The sequence below is a fragment of the Platalea leucorodia genome, assembly GCF_965183815.1.
Source record: "Platalea leucorodia genome assembly, chromosome: 11".
Taxonomy (NCBI): Eukaryota; Metazoa; Chordata; class Aves; order Pelecaniformes; family Threskiornithidae; genus Platalea; species Platalea leucorodia.
Genome location: NC_138833.1, coordinates 14,188,011 through 14,193,906, shown reverse-complemented (window position 1 = coordinate 14,193,906; position 5,896 = coordinate 14,188,011).

Here is a 5,896-nt window from a genome sequence, read left to right as displayed (position 1 = left end):
TCTTTTAATTATCAAGTTTCTAATGTCTTATTTATACATAAATGAAATGTATTAGCTTGCTATTATTCCTTAATGATGCTATACAAGTTCACTGTTTAATATACATATAGTAACTACTATTCAGTTTCTGATTAAATTTACTTAAACTTTAAAACCAAATAATTTTGCTACTATAAAGTCTTGCACTGGACATATTCAAGATGCTAGCACCATATTTTGGCAGAAAGAAACCAGATACCATCAGAAGTGGCTAACTTTGATATCAAAGATAGTATTTTTAAAATCAGCAGTTAGCTTTGTCATTAAAGCAATGTTCTTTATATCTCAGATTTAGTTTAACTAATCAAAATAACTACATATTGAGAGCCAGTAAAGATCTCGGTTCTGAATGAATATGTTTTCATTTTCTCTGAAAGATCTTAGAGTTCAGTCAGGACAAAACCAAGCCTTGTCAGTGAGAAGTGATGTGTCTGTTAAAAGAACTACTTGCAACTACAACACACAGAGTAATTCAGATGAGAATTTAACTCCCTCCCCCATTTTTGAAAAGCTTTAAAAGGCAGAGCAATGTGAAGTCATTTGTCCGATGGTTTCATTAGCTGTGACTCTGCTATTCTTTGTTATATGTATAATAATGTTTCACACTATCCTTAGAGTTGACAGTTAAAACAGTTGATAACAATCATAAATACTTTGAACTGCAGACTTCATTTCTGACCACAAAAGAAGTTTATTCTTCTCTATTTTAATGCATATATTTTAACACTGCTTAAATATATTTATGACTTTAGTAGAGACTAGACCTTTCTCCTTGCGATTTTTTTTTTTCCCAAATAGATAAATCTGTATTCTGAAATTTGAACCACTTTCTGATACTTTAATCTTTCATCATTTGCTTTTCCACAGGTTTACTTTGGGGGAAACAGTAATCTGTTAAATAACTAGTATCAGCACCCCATCCTCTGCTGTAAAAAGCCTGATTAGATACTGTGTATGTTTTTATGTCCATGAACTTGAGCTACTCGTGTGCAATTATGTGTATGGGAATGGAGTAGTGTTCATGATCTGTATTTACATCATCATATGGATGTATATTTATTAATAAAGTTAATACTTTAAAACCTAACCATTTTTTCTCTGGGCTTTTTTTAATACCTTTTAAATTCTGGCTGAAGATGCCTATTGACAGTGTTACCAGACCAATAGCCTTCGCCCTTCTCTCTTGTGAGTAGAAATGCTGTTTGTTCTCCTGATGTCTCAGTGACACAGTGTTAATGACTCGAACTGGCACCGAAATGTTTTGGTACACCTTGTCCAGATTTCACTTGAAATCCAGCGGCTTGTTGTGTTTGTCCCTTGCCTCCCTGAAGCGTAATTGAATCTGGCCGCAGTAGACTGCGTGTGTTCGTGCCTGTGTGGACGTCAAAATGCAGGCAGGATTTGTGAGAGTTGGGAGGCCACTGTATTGTGTGATTTTTAAGTTGAATAAATAAGCCCGCTGTTTCAGTGTACTTTGCTTTCTGAATTTCAATGTGGGATGTGTATTGCTTGTTACAGGCAAGCCCTATGTATTTGAATTAAGGCAAAAAGCCCGTATGAATTGCAAGGTATCAGAAAATAGAGAAATGTTGCGTATTTTTTAATGAATTGAAAATGCTGCTGCAGTAACTTAACTGTTCTTATCCTTTCACTCAAATATGAGAAGAGGGGAGGAAAGGAGTTGTAGCTATATACATATAAATAGTAAGCTGCTAACTTTTTTTTCCTCTGTTGCACATGGAAATCAATTTGAGAGTACTCATAAACTAAACTTCTTGTGGAATGGTGGTCATTATTCATTATTCCCTGTATTCTAGCAATATTCCAATTTATCTTTGTTGGGGTGCTCTGCGTACCACCCAGCCCCTCTTCCCCCCCCCCCCCCCTCCCCCCTCTACTGAAGTTTTTCAGTAACTTTGGGGGAAGATGGGCAGCCCTGCCTACCAGAAGCTGCAGCCTGCACTGCTAGGTCTGCATCCTCCCCTTGCTCTCCAGCACCCTCTGTTTTCTCTTCCGTGTATTTTCAAAAGCCCTGAACACATCTAGGGTTGAAACATTTTAAACATCAGTTGCAGTTATTTTACAGACTTTTAAGTTGCTTTTACCTGAAAAAGACCTCTGATGTCTTTTTTTGGTTTGGTTTTTTTTTTTTTTTTTGTTAGCCATTCTAAATATTTGGCTTTCAGGTGACTGGATATGTTCAGAACAGCGTTCAACTACAGTCTGCTGTGACCTGGTCTAAAAATCAGTTCCTGGATGTAATTCCTTGAGCAAAATGGATTATTTTCTTTGTTGTAATGAAACCTTAACTATTAGATATTAAGTCAGTCATAGATTGTATCGTACAAGAATACAGGCTTTTCAGCTGTGTTGGAAGTTGCTTGACTGCTGCCATAGCTGTTGTGTTCTCTGCCATGTAATGAACTGAACGATAAAAGTTGCAGTGCAATCTGTTCCCTCAGTACACAGTTGGTGTGCGAGGCCAGGTGCAGTTTCTGACGACAGGACCAGTTTATGATTTATTCACGCCGACAGAATGCTGGGCTGGGGTATCGGCTATGCAAGCTGGACATCTTCAAGGAGTCTTTAAGATGGTTGTATCTTTTAATAATTTCATTTATGTGTATGATGGGACACCAAGGCTTGCTTGGGGGCTGGACTGGCATTTTTATGCTTTTGTACCTCCTTGGTGTGATCTCTTAAAGTAGCACGAATAGTGCTATAATTAGTGATATCGTACCTATTAAATATGCTGGCTCAACAGAGTGTGGTTTTGGACCAAGACAAATGACGATTGTTCTTGACAATTAATCACTTAAAGCTGTAACTCCTAAAAGTAAAGGACTGACTTGCTGCCTTGCACCGCATGCTATTTTTATCCGGGTTCTGCCTGTGGCTCTGTGTTTATTGTTTAACATTTAAGAGACGGGTGTGGCCTGACCATACAGAATTGGCAGCCCAAAAGCTACCGCGTTCTGGAGCTGGCTCTCACCCAGGCTCCCTGCATGGCCTAGGGATGGCAAGGTCTCCTTTCCCCATCAGTAAAAACGCGGCAAAAATATCTGCCTATCTTGCAGGGTTGCTGCAAGGAATCATTAGTTAACAACTTTCAACTGCTTTGAAGCTGAAAAATGTTGTGGAATTCTTAAGTGTTGTTTAAATGATGCGAGGCAGATAATCTTCTTGCCTTTCATGTTATTTTTTTCATACCACAAAGGCTTGTTCTAATTAGTGAAAAAATATCACAGTAACAATTAGTGCAAGTTTGATTACTTGGCGTAGGCCTTTGAGATACGTGTAATACTAAAATGGGTATTTGTTGCTTCTAGTGGTCATATTTTTAAATAAAAATATTCAGCAGCAGCCATGTTGAGAAAACAAAGATTACAAAGACACACATTCCAAATATAGGTGTCGGTTGAAGTTGCCTGTGTGACCTCAGCCTGTGCTCCTGACTTAAATGCTTGTCACGTTTTCTTCTATCTCATCTTTGCGCTATTGAATACACAGAATGTCGTAGCTGTGAGGATGTGTCAGAATTACACGTGAGCGGAAACCTTGGTCTTGGTGAAGGTCCTGGTATTGCCTCTTTGTCCGTGTCCTCTTTCGCTCCTTCTCTTGCCGTGAAGGAGCTTGCCCAGCGTGACTGAAATCTGGGGGGGAGAGAAGTCCAGCTGCTGACATCTACGATGCACGAATGACCACTGAGTTTTGGTGTTTATTCATGGGTGCAACAAAAGACTCATGTTTTGCAAATCCTTTTCACTAAACTTCAGCTCCTTCCCTAACAAAGAGAGCTTTTCTAATGTGTCCAAAATTTTTGAATAGATGCAAAACAATGTGGTTTTTTACTAGACTTTTTCCTGAAAACAGACATTTGGCATTAAAAATCAGAAAAATGTAAGCCACTGAAAACAGTTTTGCAACAAAACTGGCAGGCATCGTAAGAAATGTGCCTTCTCTGTGATACCTGAGCACTGGGATAGTACATTCGTTGTGAGTTAGGTATGATAGAGCCTGAGCTACAGAGTAACTCCTGGGAGTCCATTTGTGTTCCATTAATAGATTACTTATAGTCACCATAAAAAAGAATGCAGTTTTGCACAAACCTGTTGATTTGTGTTATGGTAGGAAGAATATTATGTTAGGATTAAATCTGCAGAAGTGTCTCAGATGGAGGTATGCTGCCAGAAAGGTCTGGAGTATCGTCACCTGTGTTTGAGATCCAGGGCTGCGGGAGGTGAGACGCTAGACTGATGGCACGGAGCCGAGAGCTGGGAACCCCGTGCAGTCCTTGGCCAGGAACAGGAAAATTGTTTTCAAGTTGAAAATGCTGCTTTGTCCAAACTCAACGATAAGGATAATTGGGAATGGGGCAGCTTTTTCCTGACTAGTCTGCACCAGCCTGGATTCCTTACGTGCTTTTGCTTTCAAGCTTGCGTGCTTGGTCTGTATCAGCTGGTCTAATGAAATATTTTCTCTATGTGCAAACCTCATGTTTTATATCTTCATAGACTTTTATGTCCTCGATATTAATGCTTATGCAAATTGGACTTTGAAAGAAAAAATTTCCAAGCAAGACAAGATGCACTATAAGAAAGGACAGAGTTGGAGAAGTGTCCCCTAGTAAAAACAAAGACAAAAATGCCATTTTTGTAATAAAGCTGATGCCCGTCTTCATTTATATGCACGTACAGTGTTTTCCTTGCTTTTTTCCAGTGTGTGTGTATGGTTCATGCTCTTGTAGCTCGTAATTCTCACTCACTCGTTGACAGATGCAACTGTTTCATTGTGCACTGCTGGCAGTTTGAAGAACCACAGTAAAAAAGGGGGTATCGGCACTTGAAGTACCGTGTGCCTTTTCAAAATGCCCCAAAGGGTCCTGAGGCTTCACTATTGAACTGAAAGCAAGAACTAATTCTGTGACAGGAGGAGTATTACCTTATTTCCTAAAAAGAAATACCAGAGTATTTATCTCGCCTTTCAGCTCGGGAGCTTTGGTGGTATGGTGATGGACAAGAGCTCGTCTTTCCTTTTTAGCTTTAAAAAATACGCGTTTAGTTCGCAGGCTTTGACCCTTCCCCCAGCCTGGCTGTAGGCTCAAGTTTGGTTTTCATGTGCAAAGACATCCCAAACTGAATCTGCGCTTCTCTGTATCAGGTGGCAGTAGGCAAATCTCTCGGCGGGCAGATGTGGCCGTTGGGCAGCCCGGGCCACCGCAGGCCCTGGGGCTGCGATGCCGCGTTATAACACAACGCACGCGTGCAGCGCGTTACAGGGCGCGTGCGCGTGCCCCCTCGGTTACCCTTCACTCCTAACAGCCTGTCGAGGCTGCAGGACGACATTTCCCTCCTTGCAAGAGTTCTCGACCTGAACTAATTTACATCAACAGCGAAACGCCTGCCAACCGCCCGCAGCGTTGGACCAAAACCTGGCCTGCGCAGCACGTCCCGTTAGGCCGTGTCTCCCGTTAGACCGTGCCCCGTTAGGCCGTGCCCTACGGCTGCCGGCGGACTTGGCCCTGGGCTGCCAAGATGGCGCACACAAACCGCGCCGCTGCCGCACGGGGGGTTCAGCCGGGCTGACGTGACAGAACTTGGTTAAAAACACCTCCTATTGGTATTCAACAGCGGCAGGGGCTGGGACCTGAGCTGAATTCTGCCTGCTCCCTTGTCCGGCTCTCGGAGCTGCGCGGTTCTGCCCCCCAATCTGAGCACCGCGGACACGGCGCTCTGGTTTCGGAGCTCGCCGCCGCCGCCGCCGCCGTGGCCTGCGCTGCCCCTCCCGCCACAGAACTACAAACAGGGCGAGCGGCCGGAGGAGGACGGGCGCACGCTGTGCGCAGCTCGGCCCCCGA